The sequence below is a fragment of the Lagopus muta genome, chromosome 16, assembly GCF_023343835.1.
Source record: "Lagopus muta isolate bLagMut1 chromosome 16, bLagMut1 primary, whole genome shotgun sequence".
Classification (NCBI taxonomy): domain Eukaryota; kingdom Metazoa; phylum Chordata; class Aves; order Galliformes; family Phasianidae; genus Lagopus; species Lagopus muta.
This window is the reverse complement of record NC_064448.1, coordinates 11,385,774-11,413,597: the sequence shown is the minus strand read 5'-3', so window position 1 is coordinate 11,413,597 and position 27,824 is coordinate 11,385,774. Positions and strand designations below refer to the sequence as shown.

At 45.5% G+C, this 27,824-nt stretch overlaps 2 long non-coding RNA genes across 2 annotated transcripts in view; both read left to right on the top strand.

Moving 5' to 3' along the window:
* Positions 1–27,824, top strand: part of LOC125701308 (uncharacterized) — a 74,520-nt gene that overhangs the window by 24,167 nt on the left and 22,529 nt on the right. The window lies entirely within an intron of this gene.
* Positions 51–20,970, top strand: LOC125701309 (uncharacterized). The gene is made up of 6 exons (XR_007380204.1): positions 51–134; positions 7,888–7,987; positions 10,544–10,664; positions 15,419–16,165; positions 16,595–16,775; positions 17,366–20,970. It is a non-coding gene; the product is annotated as an uncharacterized LOC125701309 (long non-coding RNA).

Below are 27,824 nucleotides of genomic sequence, written 5' to 3'. Positions count from 1 at the left end.
TGTGCTGACTGTCCTTTCTCCATCAGGCAGCTTGTTGTCGGCTGGCACCCAGCATGCTGCAGCCCCAGGGAGGAATAATGCTAACCCCACATCAGCATCAGCTCCTCACACTAGGAGGGATCACGTGCTTTGGGGTAAGCTCCTGACCAATGTTTTATTTTCCCCACTTCATTCCATGTCTGTCTAACAGACAGTGTGTAAGTATAATTTGGCCCAGCCGCTTACGTGTGTGCCTGGTGGCAGCAAGCAAGCTTTTCTGGTGTTTTGCTTGTGGGCCAAATTTCTCCCTGTTCTTCTGGGTCCTTCATAGACACTGTGTGGGATTCAGATTCCTAACTGCACCCTAACTGTGCTCCTCTGTGGTGCCTCAGCTTTGTGGTTGTGATTTTATTTTATTTAAGAATGCCCCAGAAGCATCATACATCCTCTTGTTTTCCAGTCGGAGAACTGAGGCACAGAAGAGCTGTGAAAAATTTCCACTGAGATTTCTTTTTCTGAACTTGAAAATTGATGAGGCTGATTATTTATTTGTTTACAGCACTCATCTCTCTAGCTGATTTTCACGGCTTTTGCTACATTTGCATCTACAGATCTGGCCCTGGATATCTCAAATTGTGAAACAGTTTACCATGGAAAAGTGAAGTCCTTGTTTGTCTCAAGGTTTCATGACAAATGACATCAGGGTCTTATGCAGTAGGGTCATCTTCCCTTTAGAGTCCTGATCCAAGGCCAGAACACCCCACTGCTCTGTGATGAAGAAAGGACCCAGGGCCATGCTGTGAAATGCTTCTGACAATTAGCAGTGATTTTGAAGGTGTTATTTTGTTATTGCCCTCCTGCATTTGGCTCAATATCTGTTCCCCAAAACCCAGTTAAGTGCAAGGGATTTGGTGACAATATTGTAGGGGACTACAGTTCCATTTTGAGACATTCAAGCAGAACTTCACTGCCTAAGCCCAGGGATGATAAATGGGAACTTTGTCAAAATCTTGTTACTGAAACTGCTGGCTTAAGCTTATAATGTTTCCTGTCTGATTATGTACATGGTTGGAGAGTTAATTTACTCTGTAATTAACTGCTTGACTGTTTGCCCTTGCCAATCTTCCTTCCCTATGTTGTCTTTTATGACAAGAGGCTTAGTTTTCCAATCTGCTTTTATGTTTCATTTGTGCTCCTGCTCCGAGACACCACATAGCTTGTTGATGTTTCAGAAGGTGGCTGATACAGCCTGCCTTGGTTGCAGTGATCTGTGCCATACTGTGAGTGTTGTTGGGTCACTGAGGCAAAGACTTTGCTGGTCACTGTTTTTATTTCTCTCAAGCAGGTTCTTGCTTGAATTTTGTGCATTCGGTGCCCTGTGGAGTCTGGGTAGAACCAGAACAGGGATTTCAAATGTCCTGGGACTACTGTGATGGTTGGGAATAGCCCATGGAAGATGATGGCAGGAACCCTGTAGCTCAGTACTCTTCTCCCTTCTTAAACTTCAACATATGTGTTATAAAACCAGTCTAACAGCTTAACCCAACAGCTTTGAAGCCTGTGCACCCTCTTGCCTTTGTTCCTCTCTGGCTTCTCTCTGAGCCTGATGGAATCACTACATCCTTCCTCAGCTGCTTCTCCAGCTTTCAGCTGCTCCAGGCTATGATGAGCCACTACTCATGCCTGCCAGCAATTTCAAAGGATTTTTAGAACGTCAGTATCATTTGGGATGCTTTTATCTAAAGATGTGCTGTCTACAGAAGGACTCCTGTGAGTTGGAATGCTCCAGGTGGCATTTTCAAAATGGCCTGTGTAGCATAGGATCTCAGGTCCTAGTGAACACCAGTAAAGAAGAGTGTCTTGATCACTGACGTGCTACTTGAAATCATTGCCTGTTATCTCAAGGAAATTGAAGCAAATGATAAAACATCAGTATGTAAGGATTTGCATTTCTGTCCTGTTGTCCGAACCAGACAGTTATCTGTTTATGTAGACAGCAAAGTTGTTGTGTGTTGTAGTTGCTGAATGAGTTTGCTGTTGAATAGGAAGTGTGGTTTAGGTGTGGATAGGAAGTGAGAAATATTTGGGGATGGAGTGAAATTTTGGTTATCCATTGGTCAGATCAGAAGGCTGAAATCATGGAATCATGGAATCATTAAGGTTGGAAAAGACCACTAAGATCCCCAAATTCAACTCATCCCACTGTGCCCACTAATCATGTCCCTCAGTGCCACATCTCCATGTTTCTTGAATATCTCCAGGGATGGTGACTCTACCACCTCCCTGGGCAGCCTGTGCCAGTGCAGCATCACTCCTTCTGATAAGAAATTTTCCCTAATATGTTATCTGAACCTCCTCTGGCAAAACTTAAAGCCATTACCTCTTACCCTATCACTGAATGATGGCTTTCAGGACATACCCTTCCTCTCCAGAAGAAACAAACCTCTAAAAGCTGTGGTTTCTCTCCAGGACTGCCAGGGACTAACCTTCAGACCTTGGGTTATGTGAGCATGAAGCTGCTCTAGAACTGCTTCATGAAAGACTAAAATAGCTAAAAGCCTCTCCCTGCCCCAACAGCAGTCACGCTTCACTGATGAAGTGCAGAATTGCAGGTTGTGAGCCAGTGAGAGGGCTGCTTCAACATCTGAGCAGGTGGAGCAGAGGACGGCTAGAAACCTTCCAGCTATGGGAAATCTGAGTCATGGAAGCCATTGGATAAATTTAAATACATTATTCTAGCTTGGAGGAGGAAACCATCTGGGTGAGTAGAGGGACATGTGTGTCTAACTAAGGGGAGAGCCCTTTCAAATGGCAGAAGAACTGTCCTGAGCCTGAAAATCTGGCAGACCCAGGATAAAAAGACCAGTTTGTGTGTTACTGACATAATGTATGCATTTCAAGAATCCAGCTACAGGATTATATTATTTTATTATATTCAAACATTTAAAAAAATGATAAGAATTTTGCTGGTGTTTGCCAGCTGTACAAAACAAGAAGGCCTGGAAATTTCATCAGAACATCACATTGTAAAATCTCTTTTAAAGGCTTTTGAAGAGATCTTGTGTTTGAACTCCAAATTCCGTGACAGCTCTACTTTAAACAAAAAGCTGGGAAAATAATGGGAAAATCTCTTTGTGGTTGGATTGCAGTGGGCTGAGGCTGGTAAGGCAGTCTGGCTTTTAACTTGGTTTAGAGTCAACGCTCTGCTCTGCAACCTGGCTCATCCCTGTGGGTCGAGGGTAATGGCCAGGAGACTGAGTGGTCTCCTCGTGTCTGCACCCTCTGCCACAAGGTGCAGAGCAACCAGCCTGGAGCTCTGTCTCTCTCTCTTGTCACTGGCTTCAAGTGATGTGCACGTGGGAATGTGAGATTTGAAAAAAATCCATGAAGGTACTGCTGCAAACTATGCAGAGACCCATGGGGCTTCCTCCCCACCTCAGCTTTAAACAGTAACGGTAATCTGAAGTTTTATTATATTGTTTTACAGGCACAGATCTCCAAGTCCTGTGGTATGGGCTCATCATTGCCATCTTACAGATGGGGTTGCTGAAGCATAAAGAATTGAAATGACTTCCCTGGAATCATTAGGTGGGCAAATGGCAGGACTAAAAATAGAGTCTCAATATCCAGCTATTCAAGCAACCCATTGCCATTCCTGACTTGGAAGAAGGTGCCAATGATGTTAGTTAAAGCAGGTAACAATTACTCAACTGCATGCAGTACTCAGTCCTCTTGGTAAGATGCCTTCCCAAGTACTCCACCTAAATCGTTCCGATAACCCAACGCTGATTTGGAGAAATATATTGACAGAAAAAACAGTGAGCCACATATGGCTGTTCTATCCGTCAGTCATAAGAACCCTAATACGTTCAGAAGTTCCAAATGCCTTTTAAAGCTAATGGTCTGTGCACTAATAGCTCCTGGCCCTGGCATCCAGGCTAGCAGCTGGTGCCACTAATTGTTAGCCCCGAGGATGAGCACGTGTGCGGTAGGCAGGCGACTGGATTTCAGGAGCAGCAAAAGGATTGGGATGCCTGCCTTGCTAATCCTGCCGTTTGGCGTGCTCTTTAATCAAGATGAAAAGTCAAGAGACCGCGAGGGGCTAACAAACAACAGCTTTGGCTGATTACAGGAGCCCAGCTCACGCAGACCTGACAGCCATCGCCTGGAACGGGCAGCCCAGTAACAGCTTGTAAACCTGCCCCAGCTGCAGCTGCTCTTCTTCCCCAGTGGTGTCTGCCGGACAAAGCTGGAAATAGAATCAGAAGATAATATGTCTGTCTGGCCTTTTTGGGGATGCAGGGTCTGTTATTTGAGGGGTGGATGTCAAGTCGTATAAAAGCATCCAAACATCTCCAGCTAAGCCCAGCAGAAGTAAACAGGCTGCCTGACATGGGTCTGACAAATCTCTGAGCATCACTCTTCCTCTTCTCTCTGGTCTCTGCCTTGTGGAGTGCTGGGGGGGAAACCTTGCAAGGCAGAAAGAGCACGAGCACTAAAATGGGTGAAGGATGTTATCAGAGGGCTGGAGCCATTCAGGGAGGTGTCATGCACTGGTGATGCCAGCAGAGAGTGTCCCAGCCTGTATCCAACAGGCAATGTGGAAAGATGGTGTGATGTCTAAGCAGTGCAAAGGGATGGGTGCTACCTGTTCTCTTGGTGGCAGGAGGTTGCAAGGCATCCTCTGATGTTCCTTTTGAATCCTGATAATCAAGGTTTTGATGCTCCCTGTGAAGCCTAACAGGTAATCTGGAGTGAACCCATCTGAGCACCATCTGTCTTTGTCCCTTGAGGGTGAGCAGACCCAGAGCTGGGAGCTGCAGAGTCCCTGCAGTGGCTGAGAGTCTTCTTCTGATGCTCTGCAGGTGGTGCAGATCACTGTAGGTCTCCTGGATAAATGAGGGTAACTCCAAACTGAAAATCAGCTAGGGCGAATCTTCCTGCTGTGATGACTAAGGATTTGTAGACCACAGTACCAATCAGATCTCAAAGCTCTTTCTGTCTTTCCACATACTTGGTCTTGATGGATCCAGATCATACGTGTCGCAGTGAGATACTGAAAGAGATCAGCATCTTTAAGCATTCACATGATTAACCTTCCCACCACTCCCCAGAAATATCCTTTCCCATTACGCTTGTGTCTGAGACCAAACCTTGCTCCAGATGGCAGTGGGCTGAGATGAAATTTTACCGCAGTCAGAGCTCACAGATACACAAAAGAGGAAAAATGTGCAAAATTGCAATGACAAGGTTGTTTGGGTATCGTGTGATGTTCCAGCTTTAGAGAAATCCATGCTTAATGTGCCTGCATGGCAAGGTAAACTAAAGACCATATAATTCTATTAAACCCTAACACAGCAAAAGGAGAAAACTCGTGTCTCCTGGCCTCCTTGTATCTGTGAGCATTAGGGAATGCTTTTACATGTGTTTCTTAGTCACTGGATGCTGAAGAGTTTAGGATAAAGTCTCCCTGAGATTTGGTTACTGCAGAACTTGGGGCACTGCCTCTGCATTACTCGTACTTTCATTGGGCTGTGCCATGATCCAGTGCAGTGTGGTTATTTGGGGGTACATGGAGGAGGAAGATCTCTCCGTTCTTTCTTCTGCTGTGTTGCTGTAGAGGAATCTCACTGTTTGTTTTCCTAGTCATGAGACTGAGCGTGAGATGGAGGATGAAAGCCCCTTCCAGAAGGCAAACTGGAGCTATGTATAGACCTTGTTTCATGCAATGACAGGATGAGAATCTGGCATTTGGAGTGCTGGGGTGAGCTGCTCATCTTGGGCAAGGCAGGCACCAGTGGGTGGTGTCTTGTGAGCTCAAAGGAGAGTAAGGAAGCACTTCCCACTTGTGAGATGTGCAGCAGTGCTTTTGCTTATGTGATGGTAAGGGTGTCTCATGGGGGCTGAAGCCCTAACTGGGAGAACTGGGCGCTGGTAGAGCTCCCAAACCCACCTCTTCCTCTCCCCAAATCCACCTTTTTTTTTTTCTTTCTTTTCCCCAGCCTGTTCTTAATATCCTATTTCCAATCCTGGAGTATGTTGGAATGTTTGAACTTTGGAAACATACCCTGTTCTATTCAGTGTGGGACTTCTCAATAGGTTAGTTGCATTTCAATACAGCATTATCTGCAGCAGTGCATTGAGGTTTAGAGCCTTGTATATTCAACACGCCAACAGATACTTCTCACAATAGCTGCCTCCTCTTTCTCTGTGTATGAATAATGCAGGGAGTTCCAGATCATCTGTCCTTGTCATTGCTACTGCATATTGATATAGTCAGAAGAACTAACTGTTAGAGAGCAAAACGTGTGAGGACGTTCCCTGACCTTTCCCTTCTCCCCACCAGTAACTCCTATGTTTTCTGTGGAGGCAATGAGCACTGTCTGCTGGCAGCAGTGTTTTGGTGATCTGGATGCAATCAAGCACAGGGCTGAACACTTCTCAGGTCATGTTAGTGTGAATCTCAGTGATCCACTGACATATTTCTGTGATCCTCTTTTGTGCCAAACAGCAAAATCAAATTCCCCTTCCTGTCTCTGATCTCTGTCTCACATCACTGCAGGGTACAGGTATCCTCCACCAGGCACAGCCCCACCTGCAGTGCTGTAGGAGGGCACAAAGGGGCTGCAAGGGATCTGGGGGGTTTTAGTCCACCCTGTATAACTGAACCACAGGAGGCTCCCATAGGCTGACCTAGGTTTTCAAAGTCTGAGTTTGTGGAGAGGCAAAGAGGCGTATGCCTCCTATAACAGCTTTCCTTGTTGAAGAGGTAGCAGGGAGCTGTGAGACAGCCTTCTCTTACTGAATATTCAGGCTCATCTGGGGGCCTGCAGGTGACAGAAGTGAAGTGGATGGCACTGCACCCCTTTGCACTGCTGTCCGTGCCAACAGGGCTGGCCCTCCTGGATGCTCACGGATGTGTTAGGAGGAGTGGATCCTGAGGTCCCTGATGCAGCTGGCAGGCACAGCCACCACCTGTCTGCATGGGCAAACGCTGGCAGTTGCTGTTGCAATGCTCCGCTTCCCCTCTTCCTGGAAGCCACGGTGCAGCACTGCCTCCTATTCCAAACACCATTTTATTACAGCTCCTCCTTCAGCCTGTTGTTTTCTCAGTGTGGATGGCAGCGACATGAGTTTGGCTCAGGGTGGGTTTTCCCTCTCTGTGCCTTGCTGTGGGTGAGCATGAGGAGATCCATGTCCTTGGGGGGCAGTTTGGCAGAAAAGGGACCTTGCTGGGGAATGCACACTGGCACCCACTGGCAGAACCATAGTGAGGGTGCTGGGAGCCAGAGCCCAGCTGGCAGCTGGGTGGAAGTGATGGTGGCTTCCTACAAAGAGGCACTGTAGGACTTTCTGGAATGATGAGGACAAGGACTTAGTCTCCTGGAGCTCTTCCAGACACTGTACACTATAGCCCCCAGACAGATGTAATTAATGAGACATCCCGCTTTATGTAATAATGTGTGTTGTGTGACTCACCCTAATGAGAAAAAACAATGCCACATGCCTCCTCATGGGATTTCTGGTCTTCATGTCCCAGTGTTTGCTATGAATTATGTAAGGCATCAGGAGGGATCTGTGAGTAATGTCATCTCTACTGATTCTGTCTCTCCTCAGATGACTTCAGGAGTCTGGTTAGCAGTTCAGGTCTGTTTTGGTCCTTCACCTGTGGATCTGCCAGCTTGCAAATTTCTCCAAGCTCTTGTTTTCTGCTTTCCTTTAGGCCTTGATTACATTTGTCAGAAAAGGAAGAAAAGCAAGTTAGCTCTTAAATCCGAAGTCAGTAGCAATATTCATGGCAGGATCTTATTCAGGCAAGCATGTGGAAAGTGTACCAGGTGTGCACAAGAGCCTTCTGTAATCCATGCTCCTGGACCTCACAGGCCCTCTCTCTCCCTTTTGTTGTAGGCAGAAAGCCTTGATTCATGGCATTCTAAGCTTCAGACAAAGATGGTTGGAGCACTGTGGTCATAAACTCCATCACAGATTGGCTATTAGCAGGATGGAGGTAGGCGAAATGGATGGGAAGTGCCAGCTGCCATACAGTGCATGACTTGCTGCAGACCCAGCAGCTCAATGAGTCCAAGGCTGATGCTTCTGTTTCAGTAAGAGTTCATTGCGGAAAGGAAGAAAGATGAAGGGAGGAAGAACAGGACTTTGGCTTCGGTGTTCAGAGGAACGAGTAGAACAAATGGCTCAGTGGGTGGGGATTTTGGTAACCACTTCGATTTTGTGGTAGATTGCTTTTTTTATTTTATGACTATTATTACATTTGTTGTGTTCACTTTTTCACTCAGTGCCTTGAGGTTGCACTGTGCTCTGGGTTTTGTGTAAAGCCATTCTTCTAGCTGCGGCCTTGGAACGGAGAGCCTGAAGGGGTCTTTGGGAAGATTAAAGATTGCTTCAAGAGAATGAATGAGAGCAGACAGCCAGTATTTCCCAGAGCTAAGAGCTGGTGCGGAGCCTTAGCGCTTCGTCGCAGCTCTGAATCTGCCATTGCCAGTGGCCAAAGGGGATAAAACTGAACATCTGCCATCTGTGACTTTTGACCAGAGAGGGACGATCCTCCTTATTCTGAGGAATGAAGCTCTGATTTAAAGCACTTCATGCCCTGTTTTCGCTGATATTAGAAGGGCTAACAGATGCTAGGGTCAGTCCAGTTTTAAGGAGCCCACTTTTGATTACAAGCCTACAATAGAGCTGTGGAAAGGAAAACATTTTCCCTTGAAGGAAATGAGTTAGGAGGCTGCTGTGGAAGCATAACCAAAGGGGTGAGTGTTGCAGGGGCAAGCTGCACTTCCACTGTACACAAGTGCCTCCAGCTCAAAGGCCTTTTCTTTGTTTTGGTGCACATTGCCTAAATCCCCAAACCTCCGACCTGTGCAACGTCAGGACAAAGCAGTTAAGGAGGCAGCATCTTGAAGGAGCTCTTCTCAGGAGGCAGTGGCTGTTGGAAATGGTTGAGGTAACCAGGTGCAGTGGGATATTTTTATCTTCTCCCAAGTAGGAGGATTTAAGAGGACTTCAAAAACAGAGCCAACATTATTTTTAAGCACAACAGTTGAAATAGTTCAGGATTTTTCTACTGCCACAATAGACCAAATGTTCCAAAGATCTGTCCCCTTTATCTCACTCTTAAGGTCCCCAAGGGGACATCAAAGCAGAATTCAGTGAGGTTGGTGTGTCAAAGTGGGTGGTAAGGACACATCTTGGATGGCAGTGTGACATCTGGCTGTGGTCAGCTATTGCTAGCAGTCAGGCCTGGAAGTGGTGTAAGGTTATAGCAGGAGAGGAATGAGGAAGGTGGTAGAAGTTGCTCATGCACCTCCATTTCCCCAGCAGCACTGAACCCGTGGTAGCAAACTGTGAAGGAGTGGCTCCATGGAACCATTGAGCCTTGGCAGATTTATACAGACGTCCTTCTGTTCTTGCTTTCTCATTCCTTCTTACTTTAAAATTAAAAAAACAAGCAAGCAAACAAACAAAAAAAACATAAGAAAATAACGTGTTTGCATCTATAGTTTAGAAGAATAAAACAACCACATTAGCAAGACTTATGTTTATTCCTGGCATCATTCTCCCCATTAGCAAAAGGTATGTCATAACTTCCGTGATAGACTACAAATGCTTTGGCCAATGGATTGATGTGCTCTGTGATTTAACAGGTATTTGTTAGAGATGACTTGACTGTGTTCCCCTGAAAACAATCAGAACATATGGGATATTACATGAAGAAAATCCCCCCAAAACTCAGAGACATTAAGAACAGAGATCTGCTAAAACATGATTGCTAATTCTTCCCAAGATGCAAAGTTTAAAAACAATTAGATGGAGGCACAAACTGTGCAAGCAAATCCATTTCCACGTGCAAAATTTTCTGTTAGCAATTGCAAATTGGACAGTGAGTTGAATTCTCCCCAGTGGAGAAGAGGAAAGCACAAAGGCTTCTGCCCCTCTCAAATCTTGTTTGTCTCTGTGGTACTTACAGAGCCCTCATTAATGAAGTATTTAAGCTTGTTACAACCTTATTGCAGCCCCTGAGAATAACATTCATTTCACAGCATAAAGCGAAGTGCGGGAGCTGTGTTAACACTTTCTGTGGCTCAGCTGCCCTGGGAGCAGCAGCCTGCAGCATCCGCAGCATCAAACCTGCACATCCATCATGCCCTCCTGAGCAAGCTGTACTGCAGGTCCCATTTGCTGTGGTGAAAGGTAACGGGATTTAAGATCTTGGGGCCGTGTCATCTCCAGCAGCTTCAGCCCTCAGGTATGTGGGAATGCAGGCTCCCACCCTGTGCTCAATCTGGCTTCAAATCCTCGAAAGCCCAGGTAAGAGGGTTATGTCTGAGGTCCTTGGGTCCTTCTGCCCAATGAGGGCTGTCTGACATGGGCTCTGAGTAGAGGCAATGTTCGGGGCACAGCATGCTGGTAAAGATGACCCAAGGGAGTTTTTTCCTATTCCCTATTGCTATCCACCCTCCTTTCAGAAAAATCTGAGCTCATCCCTGAAGTCAGCTGTCTGTTCACCCTGCTGATGATTGCCTTCTTGCTTCTGATAATGCAGGTGGCTGCATGCTTTGCAGATGAATCCATATGGAGGAAGAAAACCCTAATTTGCTGCATCCTTTGCCTTTTCTAGTCGTGACCAATGGAGACGTTTCAAAATCATGGCCCAGAGGTATCTGGTAAGTAAGTTATCTAAATAAAGTGCTTTATTATTATTATTATTTTTTATCTGCTAGATAAAATGTTAGATAGTTTCAATGAAAACCTGAAAACAACAAAGCAAAGATGGAACACTATTGTTGGTGACCTCACTTGGAAGTCAGAAAGTTTTGCATTCATCCCACATTTCTTCCCAGGGCTACTTTAAAAGTTCAGAATTGAGTAACATCTTTAAAAACCATTCCATTTTCATATCAGACATCTATTTAACAGTAAATTGAACATGAATTTACAACTCTTGGAGTTCATAAAGGATTTCAATCCTGAGATTTTCCGCCCAGAGGGATAAGGATGGGAGTAGAACAGAAAGCAGAAGCTGGCATGGAAGGGCTACACAGACAGACCAAATTAAAATGCTTGTTAAGGAGCAGGAGAGATCGTCCTATATGGTGAGCTGGGAGCTGTTGTAGTAGGATGCTCCATGCTGGCAGTGTTTGGATGGCTTCGTGTCTCTAATAGGCACAATATGTTATCCACCCAAGTCCCACTGCAGCCTTGGGCTATGAAATTAAGCAAGTCCGAAGAATGCAGTGGGGAGAGTAAATGAGGAGAGTCCTTGGAACTGTTTATTGCTGTAGAATATATGCTTTTTGGAATATGATTATGAAGAATGTAAAATGAATTATTAGCAGGCCAGAAATCAATTTCCTTCCATACACAGTTATTCTTGGCCATGGTAATCTCTCCTCTCAATAATTTTAAAACTCAAAAATTGGTTCAAACTTTGTTCCTCACTGGGAATATATGTCACTACGAGGCATTGGAAATCTTCTTTACCACTTTCCCATAAAGACCAGTTGACAAATATACGAACCATCATGGGAGTGGGAAAGTTTATTTATATTTTTCAAGACATGCATAAGATCAGCTCCCCCCCTTCCTCCAACCTGGGCACGTCTTTTTCTTCTGAAGTGTCTGCTGATGTCTGGAAGGGAAATAAGGAAACAGGAGGAGCACATGGGGTGCTGGCAGCAGAGCTGCATGTGGTTGTGGTTGGGGGACCGCGGTCAGATGTGAGCGTCATTCATGTAAGGCTGTTCTTGTGCCTGTCCATCCCAGTTTGTAGGCAGCAGTGAGTGGGGGCTCTCAATGCTTCTCCCTAGTTGTGTTTTACACCATTTTATGGCTCTGGATTCCAGTGAGTAAGGGAATTGAAAATGACTTCACTGTAGTTCAGACTAGAGTTCACAAGAAGTTTGTTATCAAACTCACCAATGTGGTAATTAGTGCTGAGTGTTTCTAGATGGAGAAAATGCATATTCTGTAAAAAGATCATATTTTTTCCATGGAAAAAATTGATTTTAAAGGAATCACATAGACGTTTCTGTTTTGTCAAGAAGATTTGAACGAAACGCATCATTCCTGCCTGGCGGATCCAGATCAAACTATCTCAGCGTATTAAGCCAAATCAAAACATGTCATTTTCAATTAATTCAGGGTTTCTCTGTACTGGCCAGAGCTGGCCCAGTGCCTCGGGAGCTGGGGTTCAATGCTGTGAGCCACCTTTCTGCTGCCCAGGTGCTGTGAGGGCTGTCATGCCCTCGAGGCACAGGCCAGGGCTCAGAGGCTGGCTGGGAGGGCAGAGGGATGGCAGCAGACCGTGGGCTGATGGTGTTTGGGCTGAGCCTGTGCAGGAGAGGTGAGCTGCTGTGCTGCTGCAACAGCTCAACAAGGCATAGCGGAACCTTTTGATTTATGCATGTAGAAATGTTCAGGTTGGACAAAGCACATTAAGGTAATCAGATCTTCTGGATGAATGGGAATTTGGGCCTGCAGTGTTCTCTGACACTTGCTTATGACTCACGTTTAATTTCCTTTTGCTTTGCACAAAGCTCCTGCAGTGCTGCACCATGTTGTCTCCTGGGCTGGGCAGCACTGCATGGACTAGGAGAGTCCATCCAGCTTTTTTATTTGCAAAAACTGACTCCCTTTCAGCATAGCCAAACTCTTCTCTTTGAGATTCAACATAGCCAAACTCTCATTCTCTTTTTTAATCTGTCCATCTGCAGAGCTTCCCAAATACTTCTGTAAGCATTAGTTTCTGGGAAAGATTGGGATCCAGGCTTGATTAGTAGGCTTACACAGTTCATGGTGCTTGCAGCACCACCATCTGCACTGCTAGCGATTGATACCTGACAGTCAGAATAAATTCTCTGTATCTGTTAGGCTGATAGAGTCAGGTCTACCACTGTTAGCCTTCTGCAAGTGAGTGAGAGTGTCTGGATCTCCATGAACGTGCACAAACATGAATCTGAAGCATCATCATCCCTGAATAGGAGTATGGACTCAATGATCCTTACAGGTCCCTTCCAACTTGGAATTTTCTACGATTCTGTGATTTTATGAGTTCAATTGAACAAGTCTTTGTAATTAAGCAAAAGCTTCTCCTTACAAACATCACTTTTAAATGCTGATCACATTCAACTGAGATGCAAAACATCTGTTGACTTTAACCCAAACTTTGGCCCAGGTGAGGAACAAAGCTCATAGAGCTGCTCATGGATTTTCCTCACATTGAAGTGTTAAAGTTGAGAAGGACTGGGGTGACTGCTACCCACTGGGTTCACCTAGTAAGAGTGGTGTTGCCTTCCCTTCCCTTCCCTTCCCTTCCCTTCCCTTCCCTTCCCTTCCCTTCCCTTCCCTTCCGGGGCCTGCTGAGTGCTGAGTGTGATTAAAGACAGGTCAGGAAGGGCTGCCTGCTAATAATTCTATAGAGGAAATCTCTTGCATTATTCATCAGACATATATGGCCTATTCTAAGAGGAGAGAAAATAGAGAAGCACCTTTGGATGTATTGTAACATCTGCGAGTACAGCTGGTTCTTTTTCTGTGTTCCACTTATTATGTGCAATTTGTATGTTTTCTTCTCCATCTTCAGTAAAAAAAAAAGAAAAAGAAAAAAAAAAAGAAAATTCTCTAAAGAGAAGGAACTTGCAAAGCTTGTTATTACCAGGGCAAAACTCCCACTCCTCCTGTAGAGACGGGAACTGCCAAGCTCTTGTTCAGCCTTGGCTGTAATATCTACTATCATTTCTCAGCCTTCACGTAATCAGGTAATTTAATATAATTCCTCCACTTTCAATCAAGCCTGGTGAGCAGATGTCAGGATTCAACCCCTGGGTTTTGTCTGCTGCCACAGCCTGGTTCCAGCGCTCACGGCAGAGCCCAGCTCTGCTCACCCTGATGCTCTGGGTGGGATGGAGGCCCTGGGCTGCACAGCTCCACCTGGATAAGAATGGAGATAAGCACCTTCTTCCTTAAAGTGAAGGAACAAAACTTGGCAGTTCTCTCTGAGCAGTGCGTGAGCAGTTGCTGTTTCACAGCCGCAGTATTGCCATGCTGCTGATGAGAAAGATAGGGATGAAGGAGAACAGATGCTGGGAACAGATAAATGGGGATGAAGGAGAACAGATGTTGGGATTTTGTATGAGATTTGTTCTGTCTTGATTCATAAGTTTGGCCAGCAAATGCAATGATCACATTTCTCCTGTCTCTGAGCAGCAACACTGACCCTACTGAAGATGTGATGCTTAACCCACAAATACCCAGATGATGAAAAATAGCAACAAAATATTTAATGTTTATTTTTACTATTAGGCAAGCTTTTAGCATCCCTTCCCAGGCAGCTGCTCCAGAAATAACATTTTGTTTTTGAAACGTAGAAAGCCTTGTGTGCACTGCCTGTATATGGCAGGACCAGCTTCTGGGAAGCTTAGTCCATCAGCATCCTTTAGGATCTGAGTCCAGCACCACTGCTGCTGCAGGACTGAGCCCTAAATCGCTGCATCTGCACAAAATACAAGTCCTGCTTTATGTTCAGGTAGGACAGGCAACAGCACACTTTTGAATGTTTTTGCCCACACTGCTGAAGGTTTGGGGTCTTCTGACTTAGAAACAATGTTGGGTTAGATGGACTCATGGCTTGTAACTGCTTTGTTAGGAGCTACCTAATGATGCGTAATCTTGTCACACCTGCTCCTTGAGAAAGGCTGGATGTGGGTGCATGGCATGTTGCATTAGCATAACCTTTCTGATCTGGAGTTGCTAAGCATGCCAAGAAACAATGTGAGAGCTACCTGGAAGACGGAATCCTGGACACATTATGTAGCACAAGCACCAGTGGCAATCTGGGAGGCTCACAATGTGTGTGAGGTTAATGCATAGCATATGACAGTTGTCTGGCATGTGGGTTCTGTGAACAAACTTGACTGTTGGAAATGACAACAAGGAGCAGTAAGAGATGCACTTCATCTGGTGGGAAAAACAACAGCAACAGGGATGGAGATGAGCATGTTTTCTGAGTTGCTTTTGTTGTGTTTATGTCCCAAGGGATGATCTAGCTGCTCCCTGCTGCCCAATAGCGTGCTTAGAGAACTGGCTGTGACTGAGGATTTCTCTAACACTCCCTTTCCCTTTCCCTTCCCTTCCCTTCCCTTCCCTTCCCTTCCCTTCCCTTCCCTTCCCTTCCCTTCCCTTCCCTTCCCTTCCCTTCCCTTCCCTTCCCTTCCCTTCCCTTCCCTTCCCTTCCCTTCCCTTCCCTTCCCTTCCCTTCCCTTCCCTTCCCTTCCCTTCCCTTCCCTTCCCTTCCCTTCCCTTCCCTTCCCTTCCCTTCCCTTCCCTTCCCTTCCCTTCCCTTCCCTTCCCTTCCCTCTCCTCAATGCAAGGAGATGAGAGATTAATTCTCAGCTCTGATAGCCATTGTCTCCTTTTGCAGGTTCATCAGGTGCAACATGGGCTCAAGCTTGTCTGAACCTTGATGATAAGCTCTCCTTGTTAAAAGCTATTATATTTCTTACTAGCTGAGTATAATTCTGCCTGACTACCGCAGTTCTCCTCTGCATGTAATTGAATTCATATTCATCATAAAGCAATGAAAAATAAATTGTGTGTGTGTTTTTTCCCCCTCATAAAGCAAGGCATGCCGCTGGCTCTGCCTTCTCTGTAATCTTCCCTTTTGCAATGTATTGTAATAGAATTCATGGGAACAGAACAGTTGAAATAGATTGTGCGTTTTTGACCCACCTAGCAGAAAGAGAGCTTTATTTCAATGCCGAGGAGGAATTGATTAATTCAGTTTTCTTCGGGGGAAAGCTAAAACCTTAGTTTAAGATGCTTCAGTGCCAAAGAAGAGAGCTTGCTCAGCTGGAAGCTAAGGTGGTATTGCAGAGGTCACTAATCGGTTGTTTTGAGTCTTAGGTCTTAAAGGCCTTATGCAAAGTTTCGGAGTTCAAGCCTCATGTGTTTCCAGCAGATGAAGATTTTCAATAGACCTAAAGACCTGCTAAAATCCTAGAATCATTAAGATCGGAAAAGACTACTGAGATCATCAAGTGCAACCCCAACCCATACACACTGTGCTCACTGCCCATGTCCTTCAGTGCCACATCTCAACGGTTCTGGGACCCTGTGACTCCCCACCTTCCTGGGCAGCTGTATCACTCCATCGACACTCTTTCAGAGAGTAAGTTTTTCCTAATATCCAACCTTAACCCTGTGCACAGTGCTGGTGGGATCAGCTCAAGGAACCCATAGGCAATGTTGTTGGCTATCACCAGGGCAATGACATCAGGTGGATATGAAAGAAATGTGCCCTGGGGATCATACTCCCAAGATACTTCAAAGTTGAGGACACAGGACATTGCTGTGCAGGGTGTTCATGTCCTGAGGCCTTGTTCCTGTCCTGGGACTGATGGCTTCCATAGTCTTTCTTTGCCAAGTAGACACCATCCTCTGAAGAAGACATCAAAATATTGATGCCTAAATTCTTTTAAAAATGCTCTTGCTTGCACATCCCACACATGACAGCAGGTTGGTGGGCAGCTGGCCAGCTGGAACCCTTGCACCACTCATCTTTGTATAACATTTTCTTTTGTTTTCCTGTATCTGAAAGGATCCAGAAGCCAGGATCAGACGGTGCCTGCGAGTGGGGCTGCTACTGTGCTGCAGTGGCCTGTCAGAAAGGCTCTGACAGGAAGAAAATATGTTTTCTGCAGCTCCTGGCTTCCAGCCAGCAGCACAATAGTGCTGCTAGAGACAGACTAGCCCAGACGTCCTAATACATCATAATATTAGTGAGTTTTGTTCAACAAAGGGTTCAAATGTCTTTCCAGTTAATTATTAATTTCATTACAGTGAAATCATTAATTACGTTTTAATGCTGAAAGACGTGGCTTCTGCAATTTATGAAACGTACATTGGGAAAAGGAAGAAAGAGGAATTCGGTGGTAATGAGCCCTGAGAGCTGTGTGAGTGTGCTTGGTGAGCTGCAGAGGCCGTGGTTCTCCTTGGGCTCCCACTTCTCAGGCTGCCCTTTCTCCTCTGCTTTCTCCCAGCTCATACTGACAAGCAGTATAGAATCATGAAATCATTAAGGTTGGAAAGACTTCTAAGGTCATCTAGTCCAACCATCAACTCATGCTTGTTGCCCATGCATCAACTCCACACCATGTCACTCAGTATGACATCTATGAACACTTCTGGGGACGGTGACTCCACCATCTCCCTGGGCAGCCTATGCCTGACCAGTGGGATGTGGATGACAAGCACAGCAGGCATGTGAGCAGCACCATGATACAGCTGCCCTTTGTAAGATGAAGTTTTCGTGCTAAGTCAACAGCAGTTGCACATCAGAAATTCCATATCCTTCCTTATCTCTGCTCAGGTTTGGTGTCCTCCAGGAAAGCCCTTCTTCATTGCAGTGAAACCTCCCTGAAGCAAAGCTAAGAAATGTAGGGCCCGGCTGGTCTGTGAGCTCCTGAGGAAGACCTCTGCCACAGAAGATGTCTGCATCCGTGGTTCTGGGGAGGAACATCTTTCTCTGCCACCACTACCAGAATGATGGTACTCAGCCATATGATGGGATGAGGAGGGTTAAGACTCGGCTGTGCTGCAAGGTGATACAAACAGCACCTCCTCTGGGGACCAGGACTGGAGCACCTTTGCTCTGGGCAGTTTGCTGTGGTGGCTGTGTCATACCCAAGGGAAGAGCTGAGGCTGCAATGATATAATTACAGTCAGCAACTGTTAAAATAATTCATCTGCTTTCTGCTTTATGAGAGAAGTCGCAAATTAAAACCTGCAAAAAGGAAATTTGATGCATGACACAGTAACCCTACGGGGCATTTGACAGTCTTCTCTAAATTAGAAGTGTGTTTTGAAGGCTGTTCCTTGGAGTATTGTATTCTGCGTAAATACTCTCTCTGTTTTCACCCTTATACTTTTGGTATTTCTATAGCTCAGTATAGGAATTGCCACGCAGGATCAGAAAAGCAGTTTCCTCAGGTGAGAATCCCATTTCTTCTGGGGCCACTGCAGCTGCCTTGAGATGGGGCATGAGAAAGGTGACACCGATATGCAGATGTTAAATAACAAGTAGGTACTGTCACCTTAGAGGATTTCTTACACAGTTCTTTCAGAGCATGTCTTTTAAATGTCATTTATTCCTCGTTTTACTGAAGGGGAAACTGAGGAGTTAGGAGGCAAAATAACTCGTCTGAGGTTATTGTCTGTGAAAGACGATGGGGAAGGGAGCTCAGATCCCCCATGCCCCTCTCCATCAATTCATCCTATTAGATGTTGCTAACTCCTGGTTCCTGTGCTTTCTGTTCACATGAAGGTTCTTCTAAAACCATTACTTCTGTTTTTTCCTCACAGATACTGCTATTTTTGTCTGTACAGCTTTTGAGATAGAATCATCAAAACTGAACACAGTGCTCAAGTGAGATCATGTCATTGGCTTTTACAACAGTGCTTTGATATGGGCATCCAGATGCCCTTCTTGTTTTGATTCCTTTGTTCTGTCTCACTGTGCTGGTGCAGTATTTTTTTCCAATGGCTTGCAATTAGTGTAGACCCCATCAGTAGATCTTGATTGTTTTCAAGAAATGCTGAGGTAAAAAAAATAACAGAAAATGTATTCAAGCAGTGACTGTTCCCTGTTCTAACTGACGATGGCAATCTCGCCCTCCTCTGAATAACAGAAAAAAGGACAGATACTTGAACTTCTGATAGCTTTAAAAAGGGTAATCAAGAATGTATACAGATGCATACAGGTATGTACATCTTTGCATATAATGTGATTTTTAAAAATAATTCCTCCTACAGTTTTTTATCTTATTTGCCTCCCTTGCCAATGGGAGTTCCATCTGTGCCCGTCTGTAGGCTTCAAGCTAGCCAACAGATTTGTCTTTGTCCATGGAAGTCCTTGAAAGACTCTCCAGACCCAGCTGAAATTGAAATGTCTTGTTTGAATTCTGTTGGGTTGCTTTGGAATCTGGTGGGTAGAGATGCAGAAGGTAGGATCCACAGAGTCCCTGTCACAGCTGCTGGCACAGGGGAATGAGGATTTCCGGAATGGGATGTTTTAAGCAGCCACTAGACATGGAGGACTGAGGTCTTCAGCACAGTGAAGGCTGCAAGGGAGAAGGCAGTCTGGCCTTCCTCCATTAACTACTGTGGGATTTCTGTGGCCTCAGGGCACTAAGTGCTTCCCCTACCAGTCTATGAATGCTGGCTCATGCTGAGGACATCGAGGTGTTTGTGGATGTATGTGTTATGTTAATCCACCAGCACGCTGCCTGGGAAAGGGAGACTGGGAAATTATTTAGGGTGCAGCCAGCTCTGAGATGTGGCTGTTGCTGCAGGTCTCCTCCCAGCCCTCTTTTCTTCCCAGCAATTGGGCACTTCCAGCACTGCCATGTACCAGAGAACTCCTATGAAGAAAAACCAGAATGTGAGATGGAAAAAAAGCAGCAGGAGCCCTGAGGCCCATCTCCAGCACACTGTGGCAATAGAGGGAATTACCACAAAGTCAGCATTGGAAGCATCTGGCCTTCCAAGGTTGGTTGAGTTTGAAGTTTAGGAGGTAGAGACTGACCACCTGGGTTTTCCCATGATGTCACCAGATGGATTAACTTAGAAACGTGGGAAAAAAGCCAGCCTGATCCTCCTACCCTAACCTCACCAAGCATAGACACCTGGCTTCCACAGCAGCACCAAGAAACCAGCACTTATCCTCAGATGCTTAAACTGATTGCATCTCTGATCCGTTTGGTCAGCCTCTGAATGCCACTTCCCCTTGCTTGAGTCATTTAATCACTGCTGCCAATCAGCACTATTGAGCAGAGCAACAATACGTCTCAAAGCTCAATCACCTTCACAATCATCTCACTGTCAGCCCGTGTGTCTCCCTGCAGGGTGGAATTACTGTAGAGGAGATTCGGGGTGGTTTTGTAATTGAAATGTTAGTTCACATGTGCGTGTGTCTCACGAGGATGTGACTATGTGTATATAAATGGGTATGTGTGCCATGCTTTGAAATGCAGACTAATTGTTGGGGGCAGCATGCATTCAGAAAGGAAATTATGCATTGAAACTGAATTTGCATCTTCTTAACTATTCAGTCAGCTGAGAAATACACTGAGAAGCAGCAGCACAGTGCAAGGCTTGCAGTGACACTGGGCTGCACTCGTGTGCTCAGCAGAGCGGGCTCATGTGGGCATTAGTCACAGAAACATAGAATCATTGAGGTTGGAAAAGATCACTAAGATCATCTGTAGACCCTGTGCAGGGAGATCAGCAACTTTCTCTGGAAACTGCCCTGTGAAGAGAGGGGCCTTGGGGAACCTGCCCAGCTTTGTGGAGACAGTCGGTCCCAGCTCAGTGCCAGGAACCCATGGCCCAGGGAGGCCGGGAAGTGTCCCTGCCCACCTTCCTGTCTCTTGCCCTTTCCTTCCTAGAAAAATCTTCTCTGAAGTCTGCATCTCCACCTTCAATCCAGATCAGATTTCAAACTTCGATTTTCGAATTTCAGCTCCAGAAATGGTGATTTTCCTGCAAATAACCTGAAATTTTCCCAATGCTCATAGCTATCCATTCCTCTTTCCTTTTCAGCTTTCTCCCCTGCTTTCTCTCTGCTTCGCCCCTCCTGATACCGAGCAGCCATAGTTAAACCTTTTTTGCTCTGTGCTCTGGAGCAGCCTTCATCAACACTGTTTTAGCTTTCTGGGAAAGTCCAAGCAGCAGGGACACCTGCTAGCTCTGAGTCATGCCAAGGGGCACCCAGTCCTGCAACCCTTATGCTCAAGGGCATTGCTTGGATCATTGGCGTTTGACCCTCTACATGGTGTAAGGCTAATAGTATGTAATGCTCTGTTGTGATTCATCACTCATGCATCTAGATACTAATTATAATCCACCTCTTATGTATGCCACTAGCCTATAATTTTAATCCCAAACATTTGTGTGTGTAATGAGGCGGTGCTTTTGTGCCTTACATCCTGGTGTAAGCCTGTGATTTGCACCATGCTGGAAATACAAATTCAAATAAGAGGGAATAAAAATAAAGCAGCGGAAAACTTTTGCCTTTTGAATTTGACATATAAAAAGTGTTGCAATGACTTCAAAATTTGCAAAGCAAACAACTGAATGTACATGTGTCTGTAGCTGTGTAAATCAAGGTAACTTTCAAAGCCCAGGCTTTCTTCGCAGATGCTCAGCAAAGCAGATCTTGGTATCTGTTGACCCATGGGGAATGCCATGAGCAGGATCAAATTGGAGTTGTTTCTGCCTTTTATTTACCAGAATAGAATGTGAGTATGGCTGCATGCACGTGGAGCTGCTTCCCATTGGCTGGGCATCAGTCCTGGGAACTCTCAGCAAAAACCTTGCTGCCTCCATTGGAAACTTCTGGGCTGCCACACAGTCAGTGCTGGGATCTGAGGGGTGTGGGATGGTTTGCTGCACACATCATGTTCAGGGTACAGGTTCTGTGTCATTGCCAGCTCCAACAGCCAAACTGGGGCCTGATGGCTGTATGAGCTGGTGGACTGTGGGACATATGAGATGGAGATGGCTGAAGAAGTGGGAGCTGTCAGGAAACATGCTCTTATACCCATCAGGAAAATGCTCCACAAGGTGAGAGATTGTCCTGAAGAGCCCGGGGGTTCTGGGCACTTTCCCAGTATGGAATGGTAGGAAATGAATTATAGGAAATGAATGGAATAGAGGAGTCTTTCTGGGAGCTGGATAACAAGACAAGAAAGGGAGACCAAATAAGCAAGGCCAGTGAGCACAAGGGCACACACACACAGCCCTGTATGCTGTACCCTGTAATGTCAATGCAACAAGAGCTCTGGGTCAAGTGTTGAGGCTGCAGTGAAGAATGAAGGGCTCCAAGAGCTTGGCTGTGCTCTTCTCATGGCTTCTGTGTGTCTGAGGGAAGTGTTTGTGCTGAACAACTCAGTTTAACAGACAAGTAAACTAAACAAGGACGTGGGGAGAGAGAGGCGTATGCTTTGTCAGTGTATGCTTTTCCTGAAGAACATATTTGATGAAAACCATGAGAGAGAATGAGCAGGCACCAAAAAAAAAACAAAAACAAAAACAAAAACAAAAAAACAACCCAAATAATGGGATTGCAGTGCTGAAAGAAGAAACCATCTTTCCTTGGAGAATGATACTGTGGAAGAAAAGAGAAGGTGCTGAGCAGGAAACAACTATATGTTTTAAAATAGCTGCAGAAGAAGGAAACTATTCCTTTTGGCTGCTTCTTCAAGTAAGGTACCTTGGATGGATGGTAAAGACCCTGTAAAGAAAATTATATGATTTCCTCTTGCAGATTGGAGCAGTGCAGTATTCATGTAGGGAGTGTTTTGATGTCTTGCATGGGTCATTGAAAAACTGGCTGGAAAATCGGATCATGAGCTACAGGGAACATTCCTGCTGCAGCAGGAAAATGCTCTGGATATAGCAAGTGACCAAAGGGTTCTGAAGTATCCTATTGTATGCAGTAATTGTTTCTACTTACAACCACAGAAATATATATTTTATTTTCCCTCCGTGATTTTTTCTTGCTTTTTAATAATAGCCTTTCCTTCACATTCAATAGCCCTTCTTATACTTTCATTTTCCCTCAGTATTAAGACCTGATGATCCATTAAGGCAAATCCTATATTTCGAATTGCATTTAAATTGATACTGCAGCGTGGTCCGCCTGCCTCAAAACCACTTCCATTCTCTTCTGCTGGAGATCAGATGGATTTTTTCCTTCTGAAAACAAATGAGAATTTTGATTATATGTGTCATTCAAACTGCAATTCCATCTTATTAAACAGTTCCAGGCAGTTGATGCTGGGAACACTGTAATAAGGACTCCAACATCTGAGACTGTTCAGCCGAATTTGTTGGCCAATTCCATGTATTTAGTCTGGAAATGCTGGCTGTGGCTAAGTGTACAAACTGAAAGGCATATGAAAATCAGTGTTTTATTATGTCACTAATATTTGAAGTGCTTTAAGATGGCAGCTGTTCATTTCTGCATGTTCCAAGGCCTTAAGAAAAGTTATTCATTCTCTGGACTTCTTTTGTCAGTGCACACCTTGGCATTGCGGGCTTGTTTGGCCTCATAGTAATAGGAAAAGGAGGAATGGCTTTAGGCTACAGGAGGGGAGATTTAGGTTAGATGTGAGGAAGAAATTCTTTGCTCAGAGGGTGGTGAGGCCCTGGCACTGCTGCCCAGAACTGTGGCTGCCCATCCCTGGAGGTGCCTGAGGCCATGGCTGGGCCCTGGGCAGCCTGAGCTGCTGGGGAGCAACTGGACAATCTTTGAGGTCCCTTCCAACCTAAGGCATTCTCTAATTCTGTGATTACAATTCAAGTATGCATTAATCTTTTTTTCTCAAGCAGGCGCTGATTCATCAGCCCTGATCCAAAGAAGGATTCTGTATTCTTCACTTCTAGGCATCAGATGTTCTTGAAGGACAAGCTTGCTGGTAACATGCCTGACTCTGTATGGCAGCTGAGAGGATGAGTTCCATCTATACAGGACTTGCATTTGTCCATGGGAGATCCTCAGTCTGGAATACTTTCCAAAGGAAGATGCTTCCAAATCTTTTTTTAAAATAGAGCTAATTGACTTTTAAATTCACACATAGACGCACATCTCTAGCCACTCCCCAGATCCCCAAGGAACAGACTGAGCTGTGGGGTAGGGTGAATCCCTGGTAAATCCAGGTTACTGAGCAGGGAGGAGTGAATTTAATGGAGGTGGGTGGAGAATGCAAGTGATGACGTAGAATAACATGACTGTGGGAGTGCAGAGGTCAGATTTAAAAACCTCAGGTCTTTGCTCAGGTCTCACCCAAATGAGGGTTACCTATGCACATGTGCTGTGCAAATAAGACAAATTCCCCTGCCTTCAGTTAATTGATCCAGCCAGCTGGGAGACAGATTCCTGCCCTAAGGCATGGGATTTTTTTAGGTTTTTGTTTTATTCTTTTGGTGTTTTTTTTTTCAAATTCACTATTGAATGTGAAATGCAGTCTCTGCTGCTGGAGGCCACAGCACAAAGGGGATGTGCATTGCAGCTGTGCACTCCATCCTGGTTCAGAGGTTGGCTGAGTTGAGGAGACTTCAGTCACCAGAGGAACAAACCAGTGCTGTCACAGCACATCTGTAGCCTGGAACCTCCACAACAACTTCTAGATCACACCTAATTTTCCCCCCCTCCTATTTGCTCTGCTTCCCCTAAGGCCTCTTACAGAAATACTTCCCTCCCGGCAGTGTCGGGGCAGACCGGGAAGCATCGACTGGTGTTTAAGCCAAGGTTCCCCTCTGCAGAAAGGAGCCAGAGAACCTGCTCTGCACATCGCTGCAGCTCCCTCCACCAAGGCAAAGAACAACTCGTAGCTTTTCCCACGGATTGAGTAAAATCCCATTAAAAGGCCACCAGAGGGGGCAGCTTCCTCTGCTGCAGCGAAGACCCAGAGAGCGGGTGCCAGCATGGCACACATTGCTGCTATTATTTATAGTGCTCTACCTATACTTATGCAAGTGGGGCTAATTAGTAGATGGAATTAGCCAACTGCTCTCGGCAGCATAATTGTAAATAATTTCCTAACGTTTCACTCACTGAGTAATGAGTTTCTCCTGGAAACACAAAAGATGAACTACTGATAATCTGGCAGTTTCCAGCAAGATGACAGACATTAATTATATGAGATTAGGACGCGATCCTCCACTTTGTCAGGTTGGGATTTCTAGGCAGAGTTGAATCTTAGGACTTAATGGACTCTCGTCTATAGCATTTTATGGTTGTTTGTTTGTTTGTGATTTTAAGCCACCTTCTAGCTTTGCTTTTTCCCCACACATCAAGCCACCAGCAACTACTTAGCAGACGGAACTGCTGGGCCTGATTTTCTGGCAAGGTAGTCCTATAATTATGCCTGAAAAGCAGGTACAGAGTCAAGATAACTTGTTTTCACAAATGACTGTGCCATCAGAGAAGTCCATTGCATGTTCAGGGGTGGATCTGGACTCTGGATTCCATTAGGATCAGGCAGATATCAACTGAAACATGGGATGTAAGCACCAGAATAGTGGTGCCAATAACACCAGGATGCAAAATATTCGCTGTCTGAGGCCATGTCAGCAAACTGGATCTTATCTCTGATGTTTTTGAAGGGGCTCTGCTGGCTGCTGGCGGTCCTTGAGAACTTCCTTTGAGCTAAGGGGTGAACACTGGAGCTGAGACAGAATCCCAACTGCATGGAGAAGCTCCATCTGCCGATGCAGCTGTGTTTCTTCTTGATTCAACAAAGATTTTCTCTGGTTCCTCTTAACCAAGTGCTGACGAAATCCCTCCTTCAGGAAGGTCGCAGTGGTCACTCATATGAAACCAGGTATGAAACCAGGAGCAAGGATGTGGACTTGAGCTAAAGAGGTCCATTTTTATACTGCTAGCTGAGGCCCAATCATTCTTATGTATTCTGAATCAGACATTGGGTAGTTTCCATATTTGTATGAAAATGGAATTTAGTGTATGGTAATCTTGCTGTTTTCTCCATATTCACCAGTTTTCTATAAATAATACAAATGCATGATAATCACCACTGGAACTGTTCACTAAAATGAGAAAGGAGACATTATTCATTAAAATAAAAAGATATTCATAGACATTTGCTGGGATGAAATCCCCAAGCACCAGGACATTCAGAAGCAGTGTTTGCTTTCTGAGCTTTTGCAAACAGCCTGTTTCTATTCCTGCTGCTGTTTGCTGCTGTGCCATCGTGGGCGTGGAACGTTGCCTTTTAATTTCCCCATCTGTGCCCTGGGGATGGTGACCCTGTGCCATGTACACGGTGCTCCCCTTCCCTCCCCAGGCGGTGTGCAGGGAGGTGTGACCAGTGGCAACTGCTGTGTTGATGCTGCTGGCCCTCCAGCTCCTGACACAGTGCCTTAGTGCAGCTTACCCACTTGCACTCAGGTCCTACCAGGGCACTCTGGTGCTGATAGCACACGGGACCTTTCTTCCCACACCCCTTCCATTGCTGTGCTGGCTTACTCTGGTTTGGCAGTATTCAGTTAAGTGCTGGAGGTCAGTGCTCAAACTATCCTGAATATTTTGGTGCTCCAGTCCTGTTGATTTGAAATGGAGTTAATGGTTTAAATGCCTTTGAAAATCTGCGCCTCGGGGTTTGAAGTGCACAGGCTCAGCCTGAATTACCAAATTCAGCCATCAGTATGTAAAGCAGAGCACAGCTGGGTGTGGAAGAAGAATATCCTACTCAAGTCTCTGGAGCTGAGGTTCAGCAATCATCACCATTTCTGTTGCCTGAAAGCAAGAACCTTTACATTTCCCTCTGCAGCAGGTGGAGCCCAGCAGCACTGATGCTCCCAGCTGCTGCCAGATGTGTGCCTTCACCCAGTGCTGCACTCCAGGGCTGCCCACACCTCCCACACGTTGTACAGCCTCCATCTGCACTGGCAAATCATGGCATTATTTTCCCTCCCTGCAACTTTTCAATCAGCAGAAACATCTCTCACCTCAGTTCACCTAATTAACTGTCAGGAGTTGATCTTTGGGCTGAAATTGGTATTTGAAGTAGAAATGTGTGAACAAGCTCTACTGATGGATTTTGTTATTTATTGGTAAGCGGAATACAAACTGACAAAGAGCTGGTTCAGCTGAAGGTTACTTAATCTATTTGTTTCTATTATTGTTGGTTTTTTGTGTGGTTTTTTTTTTTTTTTTTAATGTAATGGCTTGATATTGAATTAATTTGTTTACCAGGCTAGCCTTAGTCACATCTCTCCTTTGAGGGCAATTTTATGGAACCCTTACAATTAATAATAAGAGCAGTCTTTTCATGTACTCCCATCCTTCATTGTCCAGCCATCCTTCAGCCCCACGCAGGTCAGTGAGCCCCACACTGCATCTCACTGTCAGCTGCTCAGAATGCTGCCAGACTGTAAGGATTTGGGCTGAGGATGTCTGCAGAAAATTTCTGCAGCTGCTTTGGTCAGGAAAAAAACTCCAGAGAAGGAACACAAAGGGAAATTGTTTTACTCATCCTAGCAGAAAACAACCCAGCAATCTGTCCATTGCGAATGTCCATGAGGGTGGATAGTGATAGGACAAGGGGAATGGTTTCAAACTGAGACAGGGGAGGTTTAGGTTAGATATTGGGAGGAAGTTTTTCACACAGAAGGTGGTGAGGCCCTGGCACAGGTTGCCCAAGGAGGCTGTGGATGCCCCATCCCTGGAGGCATTCAAGGCCAGGCTGGATGTGGCTCTGGGCAGCCTGGGCTGCTGGTTGGTGACCTGCACACAGCAGGGGGTTGGGACTGGCTGAGCGCTGTGCTCCTTTGCAACCCAGGCCATTCTGTGATTCTATGATTCCACTTTGCTTTAGGACTGGGATCTGAAAGTTCTTTTGAGGATTTTCCTGTTCTGAATCTACTCCAGATGCATTCAGAGTAATGGAGATGTGTTGCTGTAAATGCTGCCTCCTGGTTTTGTTTGCAGCAGGTGTGCTCAGGTGCTGCTGGAGAAGGAGCAAAGGACAGCCCAGACCTGCAGAAAGCCAATGCAGGCACAGGGCAGAGATCTCTCCCCTGCCCTTATGGGCCTTTGCTGATGCTCAGGCAGCATGAAACAATAAGTTACCAGCTTCCTTTTCTATGCATCCCATGTCCCATGTCTCCACATAGGGCTGCAGCTGGTAATGATGTTCTGTGCAGGTTTTCCATCAGTATCCCCTCCTGGCTGGAAATCCTGCTCCCTCATACTGAGCCTGTTGTTTTCTGGCTGGGGACACCTCTTCATCTGCTTTGTTGAGTAA